Here is a 26,514-nt window from a genome sequence, read left to right on the forward strand (position 1 = left end):
ATAGGCATTAGCTCTTCTCTAAATGTTTGATAGAATTCTCCTGTGAAGCCATCTGGTCCTGGGCTTTTGTTTTTTGGGAGCGTTTTGATCACAACTTCAGTTTCAGTACTTGTAATTGGGTTGTTCATAATTTCTATTTCTTCCTGGTTCAGTCTTGGAAGATTGAACTTTTCTAAGAATCTGTCCATTTCTTTCAGGTTATCCATTTTACTGGCATATAGTTGTTCATAATAGTCTCTTACAATCCTTTGTATTTCTGCACTGTCTGTTGTAACCTCTCCATTTTCACTTCTAATTTTGTTGATTTGATTCTTCTCTCTTTCTTCCTTCATGAGTCTGGCTAAAGGTTTGTCAATTTTGTTTATCTTCTCAAAGAACCAGCTTTTAGTTTGATTAATCTTTACTATTGTTTCTTTCATTTCTTTTTCATTTATTTCTGCTCGAATCTTTATGATTTCTTTCCTTTTACTAATTTTGTTTTTTTTGTTCTTTTTCCAGTTGTTTTAGGTATAAAATTAGGTGTCTATTCAATGGTTTTCTTGTTTCTTGAGGTACGATTGCTGTAAACATCCCTCTTAGAACTGCTTTTCCTGCATCACATAGGTTTTGATTGAGTATATTTTTGAGGAGGCCATTCCAGTGCTCAGTAATACAGGATAATGGCATAGCCATTGGATACCTTGACTATTGGCTCATTGTTGGGTGGCTTTTGCAGCAAAGAGTGCATTGTTGCTAGGCAGTAGATGACCTGAAAGTCAAAAACAACATGGCTTAGTTACAAGGGCTACAATGGTGAGGCCATAGTCTCCTGATCAAACTAGAACAGCAACACTGTAACTTGAAAATGTGCCCCCAGAGTAGTGAGGCACCAGTGACAGTCCAGAGGAGGGGTCAAAGGTCTGGGATAGTCAATCATTCAGGAGTAGGAGGGAACAATGCCCTGTGCAGTGTAGCCTCTTTCAGTTCAGTTCAGTTCAGTCAGTCGCTCAGTCGTGTCTGACTCCTTGCGACCCCATGAATTGCAGCACGCCAGGCCTCCCTGTCCATCACCATCTCCCAGAGTTCACTCAGACTCATGTCCATCGAGTCAGTGATGCCATCCAGCCATCTCATCCTCGGTCGTCCCCTTCTCCTCCTGCTCCCAATCCCTCCCAGCATCAGAGTCTTTTCCAATAAATCAACTCTTCGCATGAGGAGGCCAAAGTACTGGAGTTTCAGCTTTAGCATCATTCCTTCCAAAGAAATCCCAGGACTGATCTCCTTCAGAATGGACAGGTTGGATCTCCTTGCAGTCCAAGGGACTCTCAAGAGTCTTCTCCAACACCACAGTTCAAAAGCATCAATTCTTTGGCGCTCAGCCTTCTTCACAGTCCAACTCTCACATCCATACATGACCACAGGAAAAACCATAGCCTTGACTAGACGGACCTTAATCGGCAAAGTAATGTCTCTGCTTTTGAATATGCTATCTAGGTTGGTCATAACTTTCCTTCCAAGGAGTAAGTGTCTTTTAATTTCATGGCTGCAATCACCATCTGCAGTGATTTTGGAGCCCCCAAAAATAAAGTCTGACACTGTTTCCACTGTTTCCCCATCTATTTCCCATGAAGTGATGGGACCGGATGCCATGACCTTCATTTTCTGAGTGTTGAGCTTTAAGCCAACTTTTCACTCTCCTCTTTCACTTTCATCAAGAGGCTTTTTAGTTCCTCTTCACTTTCTGCCATAAGGGTGGTGTCATCTGCAAGACAAACAGCTTAACTTTTGGGAGGTGTCACAAGTCTGTTTGAAGTGGTGCTTTCTGCATCAGAAACATAGAGTTCTTTACTTTGTGCCCCATTCATGTTCATGGATGTGTTGCCACATCTGGTGCAATGATGGATCCAGGCAGTCATGGTGGTTATATGGGTAGTACAGGCTGGATCAGCAGCACGATTTAAGTTGATCTTATTAAAGAAGCACCCTTAACCATGGGCATCTCCATGAGAGGCCCAGATAATCTGGTTGGCAGCTGAATTTGTTGCCAGTTTGTAGTTCCAAAGAAGAATGTCTTCAACTTGCCAGTTTTGCAGACAAGACAGTTAGGCCATTGGCAACTACAAAAGGCAGTAAAAATGTATTAAGTTTCAACAGGAGAGGCATGGCCAGAACTATGAGCACTGCCTTGAGTGATGCCCATTGAACAGAATAACTATGCCTGGTTTTGATTCTGCATAGCTGGTGCTGAGGTTGAACATGGACATCGCTGGTGTCAGCTGAACCACCAATGAACCAAGCAGGCACTTAGCAGATCCTCTGTGAATTGAGGGCCCCATTGAGTTAGCACTTATGCTTCAGGTGATGAAGTGAGGAATAAAGTTTTGCCCAAAGGGATTACTGCCACCCTTTCATGTAAAACCCAGATAATGTTAGAACTAGGTCAGGTATGCTCCTAAATACAGCAAATCTCCTGCATACAAATGAGTTCCATTCTGATAGCACATTCACAAGTCCAATTTGTTTGTAAACCCAACAACATTAGCCTTGGTAACCAACTAACACAATGCACTATATAATACCATACTGTATTACTGTAATGTAATACCATTTCTGTACCACATGTAAGAGGTTTATTGCCGGGGTCCAGCCCCCGAAAGATCCAGGGGAACCTGAAGGAAAAACGGCATCGGCGATTGATTTAGAGAGAGATAAGAAAAGAATATTATAGATGAGAAAATAGAGGAGAGAAAGAGGCTGATATTTCTTGGTTTACGTAGAAAGCCAATAAAACTTCGAGACAAGAATTTTGCCCTGTTCACGGAGGCCACAGGTACCTTCCCGGTCTCCCGAGGGAGTGAAGATGCAAAACGTCTTCCTGTTCAGGTCTTAGAAACCCAGGCAGATAAGTGAACGCAGGGAGCCTCTATGCTCCAAGGGATCAGCCTGAAGAAAGAAAGTAAGAGAGAAAAAAAGAGAAAAAAGAAAAACACGGGGTGACCAAGCTTCTTCAGGAGAGGCCCATTGTTTTTATTTTCAAAAGGGTCTTTTATACCTTTACTTGTACATAGAGGGAAATGAAAGATGCAAAGTCATGGAGTCAGCCCAAACATTATATCTGTTTTGTCTTTATCAAAACCAGGATTTTTCTGCAAACCTTTCCCATAAACAATATTGTGTACATTATCTTCTGGCCTTGGAGGCCTGTGAACATTTTATGACCCTCTTTTGATAAAGGCTTCTCAACCAGAAAACTTATTTTCCCTTGAAATGTTTTTTCTTACATTTCTAAACTATGTCAGCCTCAAAAAGTATTAAACAGAGTTACATTCTCAGGAAGCAAAGGTGCAGTGAGTTACAAGAAAGAACCAATCAGCTCAAAAGTCTGATGTGGTTAACTTCAAGGCTACACTTGTTTTTCTTACTTTCTAACTATGTTAACTAATGCACTCCCAGGTGCACAGTGGATAAGAGATATGGGAACTTAGCAACAAGCATTGGCCCAATAATGAAATCCTATGCCTAGCACTACTCTAATAACTTTTAACTCTTTAAAAGGCTCTATGTTTTAGGCTTTCCATGCCTCTCACAGTTGGGAGGATGTAAATAATCATATGTGTAGCTGCAAGAGTCTGGATATATCTGCCAAGCAAGCTAAAATGCTAACAGAGGGGTTTTGATTGGAAATATTCTTCTCATGTCCAGAAGACTTATTAGCTATAGCCCTAAGTTGATTTTCTCCAGAGAAAGGTGGTCAGGAATAGCCCCCTGTTAATGTCAGAGGAGTTGGTGAAAGTCATGAAATAGTAAAACAGACAGATTCTGGTTTTGGGGTAGATGTTCGAGAAAGCCTAGGGAGCCCATTGAGTTCTGAAGCCTTGCTTAACAGTTCTCTTCCACATGACTTTTCTCATGGGTGGGATCTCCCGTGGTGGCTCCTGGCAGTTATAATACTTTTCACACAAATAATACATAAAAGAACAAACACAGAAAATAAAGAAAATATTTTGAATCATAGTACAGTACCTTGAAAGGTACAAAGTGTTAGTCACTCAGTCGTGTCTGACTCTTTGTGACCCCATGGACTGTAGCCCACCAGGTTCCTATATCCATGGAATTCTCCAGGCAAGAATACTGGAGTGGGTTGCCAGGATATCTTCCCAATCCAGGGATTGAACCTGAGTCTCCCTCATTGCAGGCAGAATCTTGACCGACTGAGCCACCAGGGAAAATCTTGAAAGGTACAGTAGTAGAGTATAACAGTTGGCACACAGTGGCTGGCATCGAGTGAACAGGCAAGAAGACTTACTGACTGGAGGAGGGAGAGAAGGTGGGAGGTGGTGGAGCTGAAGAGGGGAAGATGCAATACCACTCACACCTGATATTGACAGCACAGGTTTGGGCTCTTTGCTGGATTCAGTTCAATCTATCCTCTTGAAAAAATGATCCAGGGATATCTGGGTAGTAGCTCTTTTGTATCTCTTCATAGATGACTCTTTAATACTGGATAGCATTCTGAATGGGTGCTGCAACCTTCATGTACCATTCTACATTTGGGTCCCGTGCCTCAAAAACTAACAGTGTCTCTTCAAATAAAGAAAATCACCTTGCCATTTCCTGCATCTCTTTGGTTCTTGCATCTCTTTGGTTCTTCAGTTATTTCTTCTTCCTCTCGTCTCTCTTCATTCTTTCTTTAGGCCTTCAATTCCATCAGGTCTTCATTAGCAAGCTCCTCAGATTGCACACAAGGAATTGAATGAAGTCATCTCCTCTTGAAGACTTAGCTCCAGCTTTTCTTGCTGAAGGTCACTAAGTTGCTGAAGACCTCTTTGGACTCCTCATCCACCTTCTCAAATCCACAAAAATTGTGAACAAACTTTGTCTTCCAAACCCTAGTCATGGTGATGGTTGTAACCTCATGCTAAACAAAGCCAATTTTGTTTATGGCCTTGTAGATGCTATAGTTCTTCCAAAGTTGTCACAAAGTTGTTCCTCATTCATCACTCACCCTTACTGCTTGATGAAAAGTGTGACATAAATTATTGTTCTTGAAAGTCCCTTTAACTCCTTGGTCCCTAGGTTGGATGAGCCACACTGTATTCAGTGGCAGATGCATTACTTCAACATCGGGATGAAAGTCATCCGTGAATGGGGGTGGCTCAGAGCATGGCTGAGTAGCAAAAGAATGTTGAATGGGGTGTCCTCTCCAAGTAATATTTCTGTACCCCAGGGATAATATCCCGGAAAATGGGATAAAGTCCTGAGAAAACCAGTCCTAAAAAAATGGCCTGTGTAACCCAGGCTTTGGCATTACTCTTCCAGACAATAGGAACTGCTCTTGAGTTCTCTAAAAGATGAAGTAAGAGAGACTTCAGCTTCATATCCCCAGCAGCATTGCCACCAAACAACAGAGTTAGCCTATCCTTTACTGCTTTAGAGCCTGGCATCATCTTTTCCTCCTTCCTTACTGATGTAACTTCAGTCTGGCATCCTCTTCCAGGACAGACCCGTCTCATTCACAGTAAAAGCTGGGCGGGTAAACACATACCTTCATCAGTAATTTCTCAAAGTGTTTCAGGAAATTCCTAGGCAGTTACCATATCTGCACTTGCTCCCTTGCTACTTACTTACGGTTGGCTCTAGCCTTCAACTGGTGAGAACAGTCATGGCTGGCAGGAAAAGATGCGCCCTCTGATTCTTCACCATGGTTCTCCTCCAGATCTTCATAAAAGCTTTTAGCTTTCTCTTGAATCAGCATTAAGCTGAGCAGGACTCGACACAGATGCTTATCCTACATCCACACACCGAGAATTTTCTCCATTTCCTTCATCACGTTCACACTTCTTCATTATTGTTGACAGCATTAGCACAGCAAACTTCACATGTTCCATGATCTTGTCCCTGTTCTTTAGGATTGTGCCAATGGTTGAATGATTCATGTTATAAGAATTAGCAATGTCTACCATCTTTTGCCTTGCTCCATTCTCAATTATTTTCACTTTTGTTTCCATTATTATTGCTTGACACTTCTTAGCAGCACCAGCTACATCACTGCTGATTTTCCACTTGGTTTTGGACATCCCGGCCTTGAAATACAGATATTGCACTCCTGTACTCTATACTCCTGTACTGTGCAGTAAAGTACACAAAGGCACAGCCACTCAGAGAGGATGCCTGCATGTGGCAGTGTACACCAGACACCTGATTGTACATGGAGTGCATATTTGCATGTTTGAAAGATTGCAACATGAAGGTTTGTATGTAGGGGACCTACTGTATAGCATTTCCATTTGACTAGCAAGGCCTTTGACTAAAAACAAACTGTGGAAAATTCTTCCAAAGATGGGAATACCAGACCACCTTACCTGCCTCCTGAGAAATCTGTATGCAGGTCAAGAAGCAACAGTTAGAACCAGACAGGAAACAATGGATTGGTCCCAAACTGGAAAAGGGGTACGTCAAGGCTGTATGTTGTTACCCTGCTTATTTAACTTAAATGCAGAATACATCATGTAAAATGCCAGGCAGGTTGAAGCACAAGCAGGAATCAAGATTGCTAAGGGAAATATCAATAACCTCAGATATGCAGATGATATTGCCCTTATGGAAGAAAGTGAAGAGGAGCTAAAGAGCCTCTTGATGAAAGTGAAAGAGGAGAATGAAAAAGTTGGCTTAAAACTCAACATTCAAAAAACTAAGACCATGGCATCCGGTTCCATCACTTCATGGCAAATAGATGGGGAAACAATGGAAACAGTGACAGACTATTTTCTTGGGTTCCAAAATCACTGCAGATGGTGACTACAACCATGAAATTAAAAGACACTTGCTCCTTGGAAGAAAAGCTATGACCAACCTAGACAGCATATTAAAAAGCCGAGACAATGCTTTGCCAACAAAAGTCCATCTAGTCAAAGCTACGGTCTTTCCAGTAGTCAAGTATGGATGTGAGAGTTGGACTATAAAGAAAGCTGAGCACCGAATAATGGATGCTTTTGAACTGTGGTGTTGGAGAACTCTTGAGAGGCCCTTGGATTGCAAGGAGATCCAACTAGTCAATACTAAAGGAAATGCACCTTCAATACTTTGGCTACCTGATGTGAAGAACAGACTCATTGGAAAAGACCCTGATGCTGGGAAAGATTGAGGGCAGAAGGAGAAAGGGACGACAGAGGATGAGAGGTTGTGTGGCATCGCCAACTCAATGAACATGAGTTTGAGCAAGCTCTGGGAGTTGGTGATGGACAGGGAGGCCTGGTGTGCTGCAGTCCATGGGGTCACCAAGAGTCAGACATGACTGAGTGGCTGAACTGTCTGGGCAAGGCCTATTTTGTCCTTCCTTGGATAGCCACCCAGTCCACATATGTGTGTGTATGTGTGTTACTCACTCAGTTGTGTCCAACTCTTTGTGACCCCATAGACTGTAGCTTGCCAGCCTCCTCTGTCCATGGAATTCTCCAGGCAAGAATACTGGAGTGGGTTGCCATTTCCTTCTCTACGGGTTCTTCTCAACCCAGGGATTAAACCAGTATCTTTCATATTGCAGGCAGATTCTTTACCATCTGAACCACCAGGGAAGGCCAGATCCAAGTTTACCCATCCCTAGCCAACAAATTTGGGAAACTCAGCAGTGGCCACAGGACTGGAAAAGGTCAGTTTTCATTCCAATCCCAAAGAAAGGCAATGCTCAAACTACCACACAATTGCACTCATCTCACACGCTAGTAAAGTGATTCTCAAAATTCTCCAAGCCAGGCTTCAGCAATATGTGAACCGTGAACTTCCAGATGTTCAAGCTGGTTTTAGAAAAGGCAGAGGAACCAGAGATCAAATTGCCAACATCCACTGGATCATCAAAAGAGCAAGAGAGTTCCAGAAAAACATCTATTTCTGCTTTATTGACTATGCCAAAGCCTTTGACTATGTGGATCACAATACACTGTGGAAAATTCTGAAAGAGATGGGAATCCCAGACCACTTGACCTGCCTCTTGAGAAACCTACATGCAGGTCAGGAAGCAACATGTAGAACTGGACATGGAACGACAGACTGGCTCCAAATAGGAAAAGGAGTACGTCAAGGCTGTATATTGTCACCCTGCTTATTTAACTTCTATGCAGAATACATCATGAGAAATGCTGGGCTGAAAGAAGCACAAACTGGAATCAAGATTGCTGGGAGAAATATCAATAACCTCAGATATGCAGATGACACCACCCTTATGGCAGAAAGTGAAGAGGAACTAAAAAGCCTCTTGATGAAAGTGAAAGAGGAGAGTGAAAAAGTTGGCTTAAAGCTCAACATTCAGAAAACAAAGATCATGGCATCCAGTCCCATCACTTCATGGCAAATAGATGGGGAAACAGTGGAAACAGTGTCAGACTTCATTTTTCTGGGCTCCAAAATCACTGCAGATGGTGATTGCAGCCATGAAATTAAAAGACGCTTACTCCTTGGAAGGAAAGTTATGACCAACCTAGATAGCATATTCAAAAGCAGAGACATTACTTTGTCAACAGAAGTCTGTCTAGTCAAGGCTGTGGTTTTTCCAGTAGTCATGTATGGATGTGAGAGTTGGACTGTGAAGAAGGCTGAGCACTGAAGAATTGATGCTTTTGAACTGTGGTGTTGGAGAAAACTCTTGAGAGTCCCTTGAACTGAAAGGAGGTCCAACCAGTCCATCCTAAAGGAGATCAGTCCTGGATGTTCTTTGGAAGGACTGATGCTGAAGCTGAAACTCCAATACTTTGGCCACCTCATGCGAAGAGTTGACTCATTAGAAAGGATCGTGATGCTGGGAGGGATTGAGGGCAGGAGGAGAAGGTGACGACAGAGGATGAGATGGCTGGATGGCATCACTGACTGAATGGACATGGGTTTGGGTAGACTCCAGGAGTTGGTGATGGACAGGGAGGCCTGGCGTGCTGCGATTCATGGGGTCGAAAAGAGTCAGACACGACTGAGCGACTGAACTGATCTGAGTCATATAGACCTCTATGGATCAGTTGGGCCTCCCTGGCGGCTCATATGGTAAAGAGTCTGCCTACAAAGTGGGAGACCTGGGTTCCACCCCTGGGAGGGGAAGATCCCCTGGAGGAGGGCACGACAACTCACTGCAGTATTTTTGCCTGGAGAATCCCCATGGACAGAGGTGCCTGGCGGGCTATAGTCCATTGGGTTGCAAAGAGTTGGACACGACTGAGCGTGGGTCAGGAAGAAATTAGTAGGTTCCAAAAAGAGAGACTTCTCTGGCAGTCAAGTGGTTACAATTCCCCTGTCTCATTGCAAGGGACACAGATTCATTCGATTCCTGGTTGAGGAACTGTGCCATGCATTTAAAAAAAAAAAACAAGGCCAAAAGGGAGGTACCGACTATGTCCGAAAGGTGATGCTGTTGTGCAGGAAACTGGTCTCTTGAGTAATCTCAGTCATCGAATCAACTTTTTCCCATTTCCCTTTCTCTTCCTGGAAGCTTATGGGGTTTCTTCTGGGTTGTCTAGAGGTTTCAGAAATCAACTCTGTACACGTAGCAGTGCCTGAATGAGTGAATCCCCTCTGATATTTATGGGCATTCACGGTACAAACCTTTACAAACTTCAGTACTAATTATACTTCCAGCAGTGGCAGCCCCAACAACAGTACATTGAGTTGACCTCAAAAGATCCACCTGTGGGGCTTCCCAGGTGGGGATAGTGGTAAAGAATCCTCCTGCCAATGCAGGAGACTTAAGAGATGCAGGTTGGATCCCTGGGTTGGGAAGATCCCCTGGAGGAGGGCCTGGCAACTCACTCCAGTATTCTTGCCTGGATAATCCCATGGATGGCGGATTTCGGCAGGCTACAGTCCATAGGGTCGTAAAGAGTCAGACATGACTGAAGTGGCTTAGCACAGCACACATGACCCAGGTCAATTTAATTTCCTGTCCCCACTTCAAACTTCACTCATAGCCCATCAGTTGAAACTGGGTGATTATTTTTTTCTTGTACCTTCATTGAGATATATTAATAATTGATGTTTGGTGCTGTAAAAGTTTAAGGTGTAAAGCATACACCTGTGAAATGATTATCACAATAAGATTATCACATCATCTCATAGAGATGCAAAATTAAAGAAGTAGAAAATTTTTTCCTTGTGGTGAGAATTCTTAGAATTTATTCTCTTTCATATATAACATATTATAGTGTTAATTATATTTAATGTGTATACATCCTGAGTAGTTATTTACCTTACTGCTGGAAGTTTGTACCTTTTGATCACTGTCATGCAATTTGCCTTCTATCCACCCCCTCATGACCACAAATTTGATCTTTTTCTATGAATTTGTTTGTTTTTGAAGTATAATTGACCTATAACACTGTGTTAGTTCCTGTTATACAACAAAGTGACATGATATTTTTAAATTAAAAATGACCACAAATCAAAGTCTAGTTACAGTATGTCACCTTGTAAGGATATCACGGAGGTTTTCTTTTGGGAATTTTTGCAAGTTTTCATTTGTTCTGGCAATGAATGTAACATGGCATAAGGACTTAGGCCCTCAAGCTAGGCAAGACATTATGGCCGTTGGAAGAAGCACCATGGCAGCTGGCAGGAGGGGTAACATGGACTCTTGTTGGGAAAGGACTGAGCTACACAGATGAACCAAGGGAAGGTTTTAGGTGTCAGGGCCCAAGCGAAAAGGAGGATGAGGATGGACTGCCCTAGCCTTAACCTAGCACTTTAAAAAGAAAAAATACCCTTCCCTTCAGTCACTAGGGAGCTGTCCGAAGAAAGGGAGGCTTCCCTGGTGGCTCCGGTGATAAAGAGTCTGCCTGCAGTGTGGGAGACCCAGGTTCGATCCTTGGGTTGGGAAGATCCCCTGGAGAAGGAAATGGGAACCCACTCCATATTCTTGCCTGGAAAATCCCATGGATGGAGGAACCTGGCAGGTCATGGTCCATAGGGTCGCAAAGAATTGGACACGACTGAGCGACTTCACTTTCCTTTCCTTACTGAGGGGAGGACGTCTTATTACTTGCCCCTCCATGGACCTATAGAATCTGAGAGCAGGGGAGAAGAATGGAGTGAGGCTGATAGGATAGCCAGAGTGGGAAGAAGTCACACAGTTCCCTGGGTGGATGAGTCAAAACTTGGGCTTGGACTTCGGTCCCCCTTGGCCAGAACAGCATCTTTTCCTTCTGAAGAGGTCAGGTCACTTGAGCTCGCAGGACTGGGAATATCAGCTCTTTGGCCCCTTTGATCCCTGGTTGTTGGGATTCCCTCGTGTCTCAAAAGCCTTGGAGCAATAAAGTTGCTCTCCAGGAATTTCTTTCCTAGTCAGCCAGCAGTTGGCTTTCCTGGCAGAAATGTCCTTTCTGCCCAATCTGCCCCCCAGGAGGGTGGGAATGTGGCCAACCCTCCGGAAGGGTCCCAGAAGCTCACATGGCCCCAGATGGAGAATGTGTACCTTCTTCATAGGCTTAGCACTCTCAGTCGTCCACCTCCAGTTCTTCCTGGTTTGGTACCAAGCCAAAGATTCCACTGTGATCTGGAGACTAGCGTCCTTCTAAACTGGTTTTGGGGGTGACAGGATGAAGAAACTTAGGCAAAGCCTCTGAGGCATGTCGCTTGATCTGCTTAAAGGAAGAATTGTTCATGAGGGAGCTGGCACTTGGTCTTATATCTGGGTTGCACAGAATGCACTGCTCCACAAAGTGGAGGAAATGGGGTGAGAAGTTGTGGTGATAAGGGTGGGATGGCGAGTCGCCATCGGAGGTCCCGGGAGTGCTGGTGGCCAGGTTGTCACTCAGGCCATAATTGGCTGCTGAGTATGAGATGCTTATGGTCAGCTCCTCAGGGAGGTTAGTACTGTTGTCCAGCAGGCAGGGCACTGTGCTGTTCAGCTTCTCCAGCAGCATCTAGGTGGCGGGCATATCTTTAAAGGGGACGTGGCCATCAGCCACTTCACAGGCCGTGATTCTCACACTGCAATGTCAAACTTGGCATCATAAACCTGAAGATTCTGCCAGAGCACTTATGAGCTGAGCCAAGGCAGAACCTTGATTCAGTACTTGAGAAAGTACTGTGCTGCTACTGCCAGAGACAGATCGTGCTGAGTTGCTGTGTAAGATCAGAATGTAATTGGCCGGTTTTGACTCTCCTGTGCACATATCCCATGTGGTGGGTGTAGTGGACCCTGAGCGCCCCCTGCAGACTGTAAGCAATTTCCAGTTCATTCATGCCGTCCATGAAGTGTGTATATATGAGGTCCTTTGCAGAGCCATATGCAGGGAATGGTGTGACAAGCCACAGCTCATTATCTGCAATAAAAGCGGCTTGATATGGCAGGGTATTGGGATGGCTGAAAAACTTAGAGACATGGAGCTCCTGCTGCAAGAATGTCACCATCTCACTGGAACGAGCTTCTAGATTAATCCTTTGTACAGTCACATACTCTCCCATTGGTTTGCACTTTGTTAGATTCACTGTTATCAGGTCCTCAAATCCTTTACCTGTAATAACGAGAAGTTCATAACACCCTCCCTCCAGCAGAAAGTTACTCATGATCTCCTGTTTAGAGAAGGATGTTATCGACTCTGAACTCGCCATATTGGTCTGCAAATGGTTCCAAATCTCTTATGCCCTCAACAATGAACTTTTCAGAAACCTAGCGCCTAATTCTATTTACTTATAAGAAAAGACCTAACATGTAGACCTACTTTAATTTCAAAAATTTAAACCTAGTCTCAGCTCTGCCTCCTTGGTTTAAGGTTGCACTTCTGCCAGGCCTATTTCTGGGAGGCCAGAGTTACTGATTATATCTTCCATACTGTACATTTCATACCCCTGACTCATTTATTTTGCAACTGGAAATTTGTACCTCTTAATCTCCCTCACTTATTTCTTTTCTGCCTCCTCTTCTCTCCCCTCTGGCAACCACCTGTTTGTTCTGTGTATCTGTAACTCTGTTTCTGTTTTGTTATGTTTGTTCATTTATTTTGCTTTTTAGATTCCATATTTAAGGGAATTCATAGAGTATTTGTCTTTCTCTGTCTGAGATTTCACTTTAGCATAATACCCTCTACGTTGCTGCAAACTGCAAGATTTCATTCTTTTTATGGCTGAATAATATTCCATTTCTTACATACACCACATCTTATTTATCCATTCATCTATTAGTGGAATCTTAGATTGCTTCCATATCTTGGCTATTGTAAATAATGCTATAATGTACATAAGGGGACATATGTCTTTTTGAACTAGTGTTTTTGTTCCTTTCAGATAAATATCCAGGATGGAATCACTAGTTTATATGGTTTTTGTTGTTCAGTCATTCAGTCACTCAGTCATGTCTGATTCTTTGTGATCCCATGGACTGCAGCATGCCAGGCTTCCCTATCCTTCACCATCTCCCAGAGTTTGCTCAAATTCATGTTCATTGAGTCAGTGATGCCATCCAAGCATCTCATCCTCTGCTGTCCCCTTCTACTTCAACCTTTCCCAGCATCAGGGTCTTTTCTAATGAGTTGGCTCTTTGCATCAGGTGGCCAAAGTATTGGAGCTTCAGCTTTAGCATCAGTCTTTCTGATGAGTATTCAGGGTTGATTAACTTTAGGATTGACTGGTTTGATCTCCCTTTAGTCCAAGGGAATCTCAAGAGTCTTCTCCAATATCACAGTTCAAAAGTATCAGTTCCTCAGTGCTCAGCCTTCTTTATGGCCCAACTCTCACACAGTTTATATGGTAGTTCTATTTTTAATTATTTTAAGGATTCTCCGTACTGTTTCCATAGTGGTTACACCAATTTATATTCCCAACAATAGTGTACAAGGGTTCCTTTTTCTCCACAACCTTGCCAACAAAGTTATTTGTTGTCTTTTCTATACTGGCCATTCCGATGGGTATTAGGTGATATCTCATTGTGGTTTTGAATTGCATTTCCCTGATGATTAAGTGATGTTGAGCAAATATTCTCTCCTATCCAGTAGGTGACCTTTTTGTTTTGTTGACATTTTCCTTCTCTGTGCAAAAGTTTCTTAGTTTGATGTAGTCCTAAATGTTTGTTTTTGCTTTTGTTTTCCTCACATGAGGAAAAATATCCCCCCAAATATTAGTATGGCCTATGTCAAACAGTGTACTGCCTATGTTTCCTTCTAGAAGTGTTATGGTTTCAGGTCTTATATTCAAGTCTTTAATCCATTTTGAATTTATCTTTGTGCATGGGGTGAGAGAGTAATCCTGTCTGACTCTCTTGCAAGTAGCTGTCCATTTCGCTCATACCATTTATTGAAGAGCCTTCCTCCATTGTATATTCTTATCTCTTTTGTGGTAGATTAACTGCCCGTATAAGTGTGGGTTCATTTCTGGGCTCTCTACTCTGTTGCATTGATCAGAATGTCTGTTTTTGTGCTGGTATCAAACTATTTTGATGACACTAGCTTTTCTTTCTCAAGATTTTGGCTATCTGGGCTCTTTTGTGTTTCCATGCAGACTTTATAATTATTTTTTCTAATTCTGTGAAAAATGTCATTGGTATTGTGTCAGGTATTGCACTGCATCTGTAGACTGTGTTGGGTAGTATGGCCATTTTAACAATATTAATTCTTCCAATACATAAACATGGTATATTTTTCCATCCGTTTGTCTTGTCTTCAATTTCTTTCATCAGTGATTTACAGTTTTCTGAGAACAAGTCTTTTACCTCCTTAGTTAGATATATGCCTAGGTATTTTATTATTTTCGATGCAATTGTAAATAAGCTTATTTATTTCATTTCTCTCTTTCTGAGTGTTCATTGTTAGGGTATAGAAATGCAATAAGGACTTCCTTGGTGGTTCAGTGGCTAAGAATCTGCCTGCTAATGAGGGGTTTGGTTCCTTGTCTGAGAAGATCCCACATGCCTAGGAGCAACTAAGCCTGTGCGCCACAACTCCTGAGTGTACACACTAGAGCCTGTGCTCCCCAACAAGAGAAGCCACCACAATCCACAATGAGAAGCTTGAACACCACAACTAGAGAGTAGCCCCCACTCACCACAACTAGAGAAACCTGTGCACAGCAACAGCCAAACATAAAAAGAATAAAACAAATTAATTTCAAAAATTTTTAAAAAGAAATGCAACAGATATTTTCACCTTATGGGAAAACAGACTAAGGAATTTTGTACGTATGGGCCAGGAGCTATCACAACAGCTTTAGGAGATCATGGTATTCCTAAAGGGAGAGCAGGGAGTGCTGGGTGGTAGGGGATGCCAGCTCATGGCAGGAGGCTGGGCAGCTGGAAGACTTTCATTTTCTCTTGCCTCTGAATTCAGGGTTGGCGTGCCACTGCCTCCTTCCTTGTGAATCTCCAGCGTCAGTCCAGAGAGAACCCAAGCCCAGGACCATTTTGCCCCCACTTCACATTGCATCCCTTGGTGACTCAACCACCTCTGCCTGCATTCATCCACAGGACAGGGTAAGATGGTGACACGGACATTGAGTCCTACAGAGCTGTAAGCATCTGAGGTCCTCAGTTCCATGAAGTTCTCAGAACACTTCACTTTTTCATCAAAGCAGCAGAGTGTGGTGGGTGGGTGGGAGTGAGGGAAGGGGAACACAGCATCAAAGGGCAGATCTATGCCAAAAACAAAGATTTTTGTTCACTTTGGATTTGAGTGCCATCTGTGGGGCTCAATCAAATAAACTTGTCATGTTTTTTTTGGCTCATTTAAAGCTCTGTTCCATTTATTTCAGATACTGGGACCCTTTGATTCAGCAGCCTCATCCACATTGACCTTTGAGGGATGCTGTGCAGCTTTCTGCCCCATTGTCATAATATCCCTCCTCCTCCTGCATGGGGTTAGAGTGAGCAGGAACCAAAGCACCATTCAGGTGGCTTTTTGCAATCCTGCCTCTCACTGCTTAGCCTCATTAACAGGTAGGACAATGTGAGACCCTCACCCTAGCCACCCTCATCCTGCTCACCATTTGAGTGAGTGGATTCACTAACATGTGCCAGTGAGTCTTGGCATATACCCTGATATGGTCCACAGTGTCCTCGTCCTTCCTTTTCCACAAGCCATAACCCTGTCAGCACCCTATCCTCATTGCCAAAACTGTCAGGGCCTGGCATTTGAATTTACCCTGCCGATAAGTCAATAATTAGCCTCTTACTGTTTCATAGATGCTGGCCAAGATAAGATTCTAAGGACAGAGACAAAGGACTCTATTACTCACAGCAAGCAGCATAGGCATAAGGTTTACATTGGCTCCCTTGCCCCCAAGTCCCACAGGGGCAACATGAAGGGCCCGAGTAGATGCTGTGCATACAATGGGTTTATGTTGCACCTGAGGTACACCGAACTTGGAGAACCCACTCGCTTTATAGCAGGAAATAAGTAAGACTGCTTTTTGTCCTAGAGGGAGGTGTAGGTTCATCCCTCATTGCAAACACAAGCCTGAGAAATGGCAAAGAGCCATTAGGACCCTGCATCCTTGGCATACCCAGGAAGACACACACACAGGGACCCCCAGGGCTCATAGCCGGTTGCTTCTTCTAGTAGTTCCTACTCTGATCTGCTTCCAGGCAATGCTTGTCTCTTTGAAAATCCCTGATTCTCAGTCCTAACACCCAGATTGGATTGTGGCAGCAGAAACAAATAAAAGAGAAACCCAAGCTCTTTTAAGATCACAGATGCAAAGGACTTACATAGATCTTAACAGATCAAATAGAGCAGTATACTTAAAGAATACTATATTATAACCAAGTTTTTCTAACATGTAAGGATGGCTCAGCCATGAAAACATTTATCAATATATAGTAACAAACATAGAGATAAATTTCATTCACTCATTTAGCAGATATATATGAGCCCAGGGTTGACAAAAACGACAAAATTCCAGTCCTCATTGAACTTACATTCAAGTGGCAGACACAGACAAAAAACAAAGAAACAAAATATGACATCTAATAGTGACTGGTATAACTAAGAAAATAAAACTCCAGTGAAGTGATGGATACCAGCAGTTTCACATTGTTTGACCTAACATATATGTGGGAACGCTCTGTCGTGTCCGACTCTTTGCGACCCCATGGACTGTAGCCTACCAGGCTCCTCTGTCCGTGGGATTTTCCAGGAAATAGTACTGGAGTGGATTGCCATTTCCTTCTCCAGCGGATCTTCCTGACCCAAGGACTGAACCCAGGTCTCCTGCATTGTAGACAGATGCTTTACCATCTGAGCCACCAGGGAAGTCCATATGTGGGAATTTAATATTTGATAAAAGTAGAAGTTCTTATCTGAAGGAACAGATAATAAATGTTGCTGGGGCCATTAGCTAAACTTTCAGAAAAAAAATAAAGTTAAATATTTATATGTCACATTTTATATAAAACTACATTTCAGATAAATTAATGACCATTACAGCATTTGAAAAAACATTGGAAAATAGACCTTCTGAAATGAAAGCACTGAAGACTAAGACTGACACGTTGCTCTCTGTATCATGTGGGAGGAGAGGAGACGTGGTGTGTGCAACTGGCAGGAAGTGTCATTAAAGGACTGGGGCCTCTGCTCTCCTCTCCTGTCCTTCTTCTTGTTGGCTGGAATACATAAATCGTGGCTGGAGCTGAAATAACTGTTCTGAATAAAGTTGGGAATGGAGGCCTTGCATGGTGGATCTACAAGATAATGAAGTCTGAGCCTCTGACAGGATGAAGGCCAATCTAGCCCTGAATCAACTATCACTGAACTTTTACATGAACAAGAAGTAAACCCTTTTCTTGTGTGGGCTGTGGTTATGTGGCACATGGTTGCTGCACCTGAATCTAATCCTAACTGATAAATCTCAGCCCCAGGAAGATCATGATTGGTGTAAGCCACTGGTTCTCAACTCTGATTGACTTTTTAGTCATACAGGGAGTTTTTAAAAAACTCCAGTATCTGGAACTCACCCAAGACCAAATTACATAAAAACCTCTGGCAGTGGGGTCCAGACATGGGTATTTTTAAATAGCTCACCTATGAGGCTAATGGGCTTCTCTGGTGGCTCAAATGGTAAAGAATCTGCCTGCAACATAGGAGACACGGGTTCAATCCCTGGGTTGGGAAGATCTCCTGGAGAAGGAAATGGCATCCCAGTTCAGTATTCTTGCTTAGATAATTCCATGGACAGAGACGCCTGGTGTGCAGTATAGTCCATGGGGTTGCAAAGAATCAGACATGACTGAGTGACTAACATTTTCACTTTCATATGAATCTAATATGCAATCAGACTGTGAAGAATTGGTTTAAGCCAATCAGGACAAGTTTCTTCCCTCTTTCTGAGTCTCCATTACAGTAGGAGAGGTCAGGGACCTAGTTCTGGCCTGCAATACTGAAGTGGAAATTCATTGAGATTGTTTCTTGGACAGTATTTGTACTTCTGATAAGAAGGACCATAAATGGCTATGATCTTTCTTTCTTCCCCTTTCTAGCTCTGATCCCAGAAGTGATGTCCAGAGCTGCTGCAACCATATGGTGAGTATGAGGCACCAAGGATGAGGCTATTAGACAACATATGAAAGTTGGCAGAGTGAAAAGTTAGACAGCCTGGATCTCAGGGTGCATCACCACACAACTAAAGCAGTCCCAGTTACTCCTTACCTTCAGAAAAGAGGCGGAAAAGCCCAACAACCTTATTTGTTTAATGAGTTTCTTGCTTATTGCAGCAGATCATATTCATAACAGAAACATATACATGGGTGTAGGCATTTTGGATGCACTTTGTAACATTTCTCATGTGTACAAAGAAAATCATACAGGGATAAGCACAGCATCATCACTGGTGATGGCCTAAACTAGAAATCACCTAAGGCTCCACCAACTTGAGAAAGGCTCAATAAATTTAGTAGATTCTCACTATAGAATACCATGCAGCAAAATAAAGCAACAAACCTGCCCATTTTCTGAAATGTGGTATCTTAGATCTCTAAGACATGATGTTGAGGGGAAAAAAGCAAATTACAACACAGTAAGTGCTGGAAAAAAAGGCAAATATATAGAGTATGAAACATTTTATTCTGAAACACACACCCATGCACTAAAAACAATACTTTATTCTGTGTGTGTAAGGGGGAGGGTATACACGCATAGGAAAACGGTTTCAAAGGAGACAACCAGCTGCATATGGGGAAAGGGCAAAGGATTGGGGCTGTGGCTGGGGTGGTAGGAAACTTTGGCCTTATTTATAATCTATACAATTAAAAAAATAAGGAATGTGATCATTTACCTACAGTCCAATTAGAAATACTCAAGCAAAAGTTTATATTAACAGGAAGGGAGGTGTTGAAGATGGTGGAGGAGTAAGACGTGGAAATCCTCTTCCTCCCCCAAAACACATGAAAAATGCAGCTCCACGTGGAACAGTCCCTGAAGAACACCTATTGAACGCTGCCAGAAGGCTTCAGACTTCCAAAAAGGCAAGCTAATCCCTATAGCTAATCTTAATAAAGTGGTAGGGAAATAGCAATAAGAAAAAAAAAATAGAAGGAAAATGGGAGGAATCCTGCACCTCAGGAAGAGAGTCATGAAGGAGGCAAAATTCCTCTGAACCCTCCTCACAGGAGCTTCGGAACCTCAGAGGGGAATGCAACAGGTGCTCTCAAGGCAAATGGGAGAGAATTCAGCACAGAGGTTTTTGCTGACCAGCACTTCCAGCTGAAAAGTAGTTTTCATGCCCACTGCAGAAAGTGAGGGTTGGGTGCTGAGGCTCAGGCTTCAGGAATCGGACCCCAGGATGAGGACTGGGGTTGCTTGCCATGAAGTTACTCTGAGGGGACTAGTACAACATGCAGAAAGAGCCCAGGGAAAAGCCTGGGCCTGCCAGAGAGGCAAGAGATCATCACCACTGGGACCATTTAACTCCAAGTGCTCACAGATTGCAGGACTGTGCCTATGTGAGTGTCATAAGGTGGGATGAGCTGGCTGTGGGCTGTGACCCCAGAGGTGGGCATGCCCGTGGACCTACTGCCATCAGGGATGGCACAAGTGTCAAAGGTGGTGGGGTGTGGCATGAGGATATGGTCTGTGATACCAGAGGTGGCTGTGATGGCTGTGGTCTGTGACCCCAGAGGTGGGCATACCCATGGACCTACTGCCATCAAGGATGGCACGAGTGTCAAAGGAGGTGGGGCGTGGCATTAGGGTATGGTCTGCGACACCAGAGGTGGCTGTGATGGCTGCCACACTGGCTGCCAAGCTGTGAGTGGGAGCAGGTCACTGTCCCTAACTGCCTGGAAGACTGTGTAGCTTGGTTCTTCCAAGGGACCCAGGGTCAGTTCGCCTGGGAGAGCAGGTGACCCACCTCTGACTTTGGCAGCTTCCAGCAGGTCTCTGCCACAGGCACTCCCTCATTGTGTCTGCCCTACCCCTTGCACTCCCTAGCCTGACTGAGCAAGTGAGCCCTAATAAGCCTTGGCCTTATTAAGCCCCTCTTGTCTGTGGCCTACACGCAGAGGTGGGGCCAAAACCAAAGCAGAACACCAGGGGCTGTGTGACCAAAGGAGAGGAAGGGAATTCACTCCTGCAGCAGCAGATGCAGCAGATTAAATCCCTGCAATTGGCTTAAGACTGTGAGCTTTGGGGGCAACTGTGGACTTTGGAAGCAAGTACAAGTTGGAGTAAGGCCAGATCTCAGTTGGAGATCTGGCCTTATCACCAACAACATATCACCAACATCAGGTCCAGAGACCTTCTGCAAACTTTGCAGCCTGTGGAAAAGAGACCCCAAACCCAGTAAATTAAACAAAATGAGAAGACAGAGAAACATGCAGCAGATGAAGGAGCATGGTAAAAACCACCAGACCAAACAAAGAAAGAGGAAATAGGCCATCTACCTGAAAAAGAATTCAGAGTAATGGTAGTAAAAATGATCCAGAACCTTGGAGATAAAATGGAGGCACAGATAAATAGAATGGAGACAAGGATGGAGAAGACACAAGAAATAATTTACAAGGACCTAGAAGAACTAAAGAACAAGCAATCAACAATGAACAACATAATATCTGAAATTTAAAATACACTAGAAGGAACCGATAGCAGAATAACTGACTGAGCTGGAAGACAGAGTGGTGGAAATAACTGAAGCAGAACAGAATAAAGAAAAAAGAATCAAAAGAAATGAGGACAGTCTCAGAGACCTCTGGTACAACCTTAAATGCACCAACATTCGACTTATAGGGGCCCCAGAGAAGAAGAGAAAAAGAAAGGGTATGAGAAAATATTTGAGGAATTATAGTTGAAAAATTCCCTAACATGGGAAAGGAAATAGCCATCCAAGTCCAGGAAGCCCAGAAAGTCCCATACAGGATAAATCCAAAAAGAGCAACATGCCAAGAAAACATATTAATCAAACTAACAAAAATTAAGCACAAATAAAAAATATTAAAAGCAGCGAGGTAAAAGCAACAAGTAACATACAAGGGAATCCCCATAAGGTTAAAAGCTTAATCTTTCAGCAGAAACTCTGCAGGCCATAAAGGAGTGGCAGGATATACTTAAAGCGATGAAAGGAAATGCCTACAACCAACAATACTCTACCCAGCAAGGATCTCATTGAGATTTGACAGAGAGATCAAAAGCTTTACAGACAAGCAAAAATTAAGTGAATTCAGCACCACCAAACCAGCTTTACAACAAATGCTAAAGGAACTGCTCTAAACAGGAAACAAAACAGAAAGAAAAGACCTACAAAAACAAATCCAGGGCACTTGCCTTTTGCAGTGGCCCACACTCTGTCTGTGGAGTGTGCTTCTCTCTGAGTCTGAACAAATTCATTTCTTACCTAAAAGAAAAACAAATAAACCGAAATCAATAAAGTTAATGGTAATAGGAGCATACATATCAATAGTTACCATAAATGTAAATGGATTAAATGCTCCAACCAAAAGACACAGACTGGCTGAATGGATTGAAAAAAAACAGGACTCATATATATATACTGTCTAAAAGAGACCCACTTCAATCCAAAAAGATATAACAATTATAAATATATAATATGCACCAACATATGAGCACCTCAATAATAAGGCAAAGCTATTACCTATAAAAGAGGAAATAGACAGTATCACAATAATAGTAGGGGACTTAAATATCCTACTCACAACAATGGACAGATCATCTGGACAGAAAATTAATAAGGAAACACTAGCCTTAAATGACACATTGGATGTGATAGACCAATTGATATTTATAGGGCATTCCATCTAAAAACAGCAGAATACACTTTTTTTCTCAACTGCACAAGAAACATTCTCTAGGATAGATCACATCTTGGGTCACAAATCAAGCCTTGGTAAATTTAAGAAAATTGAAATTGTATCAAGCATTTTTTCTGACCACAGTGCTATGAGATTAGATATCAGTTACAAGGGAAAAAAAACTGTAAAAAAAACCCAAACACATGAAGGTTAAAAAATATCCTTCTTAATAGCCAAGGAATCAGCTAACTAAAATGGACTGGAATGGGTGAATTTAACGCAGATGACCATTATATCTACTATTGTGAGCAGGAATCCCTTAGAAGAAATGGAGTAGCCATCATGGTCAACAAAAGAGTCTGAAATGCAGTACCTGGATGCAATCTCAAAAATGACAGAATGATCTCTGTTCGTTTCCAAGGCAAACCATTCAATATCACGGTAATCCAAGCCTATGCCCCAACCAGTAACGCTGAAGAAGCTGAAGTTGAACAGTTCTATGAAGACCTACAAGACCTTTTAGAACTAACAGCCAAAAAAGATGTCCTTTTCATTATAGGGGACTGGAATGCAAAAGTAGGAAGTCAAGAGACACCTGGAGTAACAGGCAAATTTGGCCTTGGAGTACGGAATGAAGCAGGGCAAAGGCTAATGGAGTTTTGCCAAGAGAACGCACTGGTCATAGCAAACACTCTCTTCCAACAACACAAGAGAAGACTACACATGGACATCACCAGATGGTCAACACTGAAATCAGATTGATTATATTCTTTGCAGCCAAAAATGAAGAAGCTCTATACAGTCAGCAAAAACAAGACCGGGAGCTGACTATGGCTCAGATCATGAACTCCTTATTGCCAAATTCAGACTTAAATTGAAGAAAGTGGGGAAAACCACTAGACCATTCAGGTATGACCTAAATCAAATCCCTTATGATTATACAGTGGAAGTGAGAAATAGATTTAAGGGCCTAGATCTGATAGACAGAGTGCCTGATGAACTATGGAATGAGGTTTGTGACATTGTACAGGAGACAGGGATCAAGACCATCCCCATGGAAAAGAAATGAAAAAAAGCAAAATGGCTGTCTGAGGAGGCCTTACAAATAGCTGTGAAAAGAACAGAAGCGAAAAGCAAAGGAGGAAAGGAAAGATAAAAGCATCTGAATGCAGAGTTCCAAAGAATAGCAAGAAGAGATAAGAAAGCCTTCCTCAGCGATCAATGCAAAGAAATAGAGGAAAACAACAGAATGGGAAAGACTAGAGATCTCTTCAAGAAAATTAGAGATACCAAGGGAACATGTCATGCAAAGACGGGCTCAGTAAAGGACAGAAATGGTATGGACCTAACAGAAGCAGAAGATATTAAGAAGAGGTGGCAAGAATACACAGAAGAACTGTACAAAAAAGATCTTTATGACCAAGATAATCACGATGGTGTGATAACTCACCTAGAGCCAGACATTCTGGAATGTGAAGTCAAATGGGCCTTAGAAAGCATCATTACGAACAAAGCTAGTGGAGGTGATGGAATTCCAGTTGAGCTATTTCAAATCCTGAAAGATGATGCTGTGAAAGTGCTGCACTCAATATGCCAGCAAATGTGGAAAACTCAGCAGTGGCCACAGGACTGGAAAAGGTCAGTTTTCATTTCAATCCCAAAGAAAAGCAATGCCAAAGAATGCTCAAACTACCACACAATTGCACTCATCTCACACGCTAGTAAAGTAATGCTCAAAATTCTCCAAGCCAAGCTTCAGCAGTACGTGAACCGTGAACTTCCAGATATTTAAGCTGGATTCAGAAAAGGCAGCGGAACCAGAGATCAAATTGCCAACATCCGCTGGATCATGGAAAAAGCAAGAGAGTTCCAGAAAAACATCTATTTCTGCTTTATTGACTATGCCAAAGCCTTTGACTGTGTGGATCACAATACACTGTGGAAAATTCTGAAAGAGATGGGAATCCCAGACCACCTGACCTGCCTCTTGAGAAACCTATACGCAGGTCAGGAAGCAACAGTTAGAGCTGGACATGAAACAACAGACTGGTTCCAAATAGGAAAAGGAATACGTCAAGGCTGTATATTGTCACCCTGCTTATTTAACTTCTATGCAGAGTACATCATGAGAAACACTGGGCTGGATGAAGCACAAGCTGGAATCAAGATTGCTGGGAGAAATATCAATAACTTCAGATATGCAGATGACATCACTGTTATGGCAGAAAGTGAAGAGGAACTAAAAAGCCTCTTGATGAAAGTGAAAGAGGAGAGCGAAAAAGTTGGCTTAAAGGTCAACATTCAGAAAACGAAGATCATGGCATCTGGTCCCATCACTTCATGGGAAATAGATGGGGAAACAGTGGAAACAGTGTCAGACTTTATTTTGGGGGGGGCTCCAAAATCACTGCAGATGGTGATTGCAGCCATGAAATTAAAAGACACTTACTACTTGGAAGAAAAGTTATGACCAACCTAGATAGCATATTCAAAAGCAGAGACATTACTTTGCCAACAAAGGTCCATCTAGTCAAGGCTATGGTTTTGCCAGTGGTCACGTATGGATGTGAGAGTTGGACTGTGAAGAAGGCTGAGCGCCGAAGAATTGTTGCTTTTGAACTGTGGTGTTGGAGAAGACTCTTGAGAGTCCCTTGGAATGCAAGGAGATCCAACCAGTCCATTCTAAAGGAGATCAGTCCTGGGATTTCTTTGGAAGGAATGATGCTAAAGCTGAAACTCCAGTACTTTGGACGCCTCATGAGAAGAGTTGACTCATTGGAAAAGACTCTGATGCTGGGAGGGATTGGGGGCAGGAGGAAAAGAGGATGACAGAGGATGAGATGGCTGGATGGCATCTCCGACTCGATGGATGTGAGTCTGAGTGAACTCCGGGAGTTGGTGATGGACAGGGAGGCCTGGCGTGCTGAGATTCATGGGGTCACAAAGAGTTGGACATGACTGAGTGCCTGAACTGAACTGAAAATTGAAAAGCTTTTGCACAGCAAAGGAAATTATAAACAAGATGAAAAGACAACCCTCAGAATAGGAGAAGATAATAGCAAATGAAACAACGGACAGAGGATTAATTTCCAAAATTCATAAGCAGCTCACACAGCTCCATTTCACATAAACAATCCACTCAAAAAACGGGCAGATGATCGAAACAGACATTTCTCCAAAGAAGACATACAGATGGACAATAAACACATGAAAAAGATGCTCAACATTGCTCATTATTAGAGAAATGCAAATCAAAACTACAAAGAAGTACCACATCACATCAGTCAGAATGGCCATCATCAAAAAATTCTACAAACAACAAATATTGGTGAAAATGTGGAGAAAAAGGAAATTTTTGCACTGTTGGTGGGAATGTAAACTGATACAGCCATTATAGAAAACAGTATTGAGATTCCTTTAAAAACTAGGAATAAATCTATCATATACCCTAGCAATTCCACTATTGGGCATATAACCTGGTGGTGGTTTGGTTGTTTAATCTCTAAGTCTGACTCTTGCGACTCCAAAGTCTGTAGCCCACAAAGCTCCTCTGTCCTCTGTCCAAGAGATTTCCCAGGCAAGAATACTGGAGTGGTTTGCAGTTTTCTTCTATAGGGGATATTCCCGTTCCAGGGATTAAACCTGGGTATGCTGCAATGCAGGCAGATTCATTACCGACTGAGCCACCTTCCATGGACCATAGTCTGCCAGTCTCCTCTGTCTATGGAATTCGCCAAACAAGAATACTAGAGTGGGTGGCCATTTCCTCCCCCAGGGGATCTTCCCAACTGAGCGATTGAACCCAGGTCTCCTGCATTGTAGGCAGATTCTTTACAGTCTGATCTACTAGGAAAGCCCTTTTCACTTTTTCATATACCTTGCTGCATGCTAAGTCACTTCAGTTGTGTCTGACTCTTTGCGACCCCATCGACTGTAGCCCGCTAGGCTCTTCTGTCCACAGGATTCTCTAGGCAAGAACACTGGAGTGGGTTGCCCTTTTCTTGTCCAGGAGATTTTCCCAACCCAGGGATCAAACCCACCTCTTTTTACATCTCCTGCATTGGCAGGCAGGTTCTTTACCACAATGTGGGAGTCTCGGGTTCTATCCCTGGCTTGGGAAGATCCCCTGGAGAAGGAAATGGCAACCCACTCCAGTACACTTACCTGGAAAATCCCATGGATGGAGGAGCCTCCATGGGGTTGCAAAGAGTTAGACATGACTGAGCGACTTCACTTCACTTCTTTACCACAGCACCACCTGGGAAGCTCTGAGAAAACCACAATCCTAAAAATCACATGCACCCCAATGTTCATTGCAGCAATATTTACAACAGCCAAAG

The 26,514-nt window shown here is 42.9% G+C and overlaps 1 pseudogene; it reads right to left on the minus strand.

Annotated features, from left to right (window-relative positions):
• Positions 1–11,444: 11,444 nt before the first annotated feature.
• Positions 11,445–12,628, minus strand: LOC128058608 (STE20-related kinase adapter protein alpha-like; annotated as a pseudogene).
• Between the last annotated feature and the right edge of the window lie 13,886 nt (positions 12,629–26,514).

Source organism: Budorcas taxicolor, chromosome 13 (assembly GCF_023091745.1).
Source record: "Budorcas taxicolor isolate Tak-1 chromosome 13, Takin1.1, whole genome shotgun sequence".
Classification (NCBI taxonomy): domain Eukaryota; kingdom Metazoa; phylum Chordata; class Mammalia; order Artiodactyla; family Bovidae; genus Budorcas; species Budorcas taxicolor.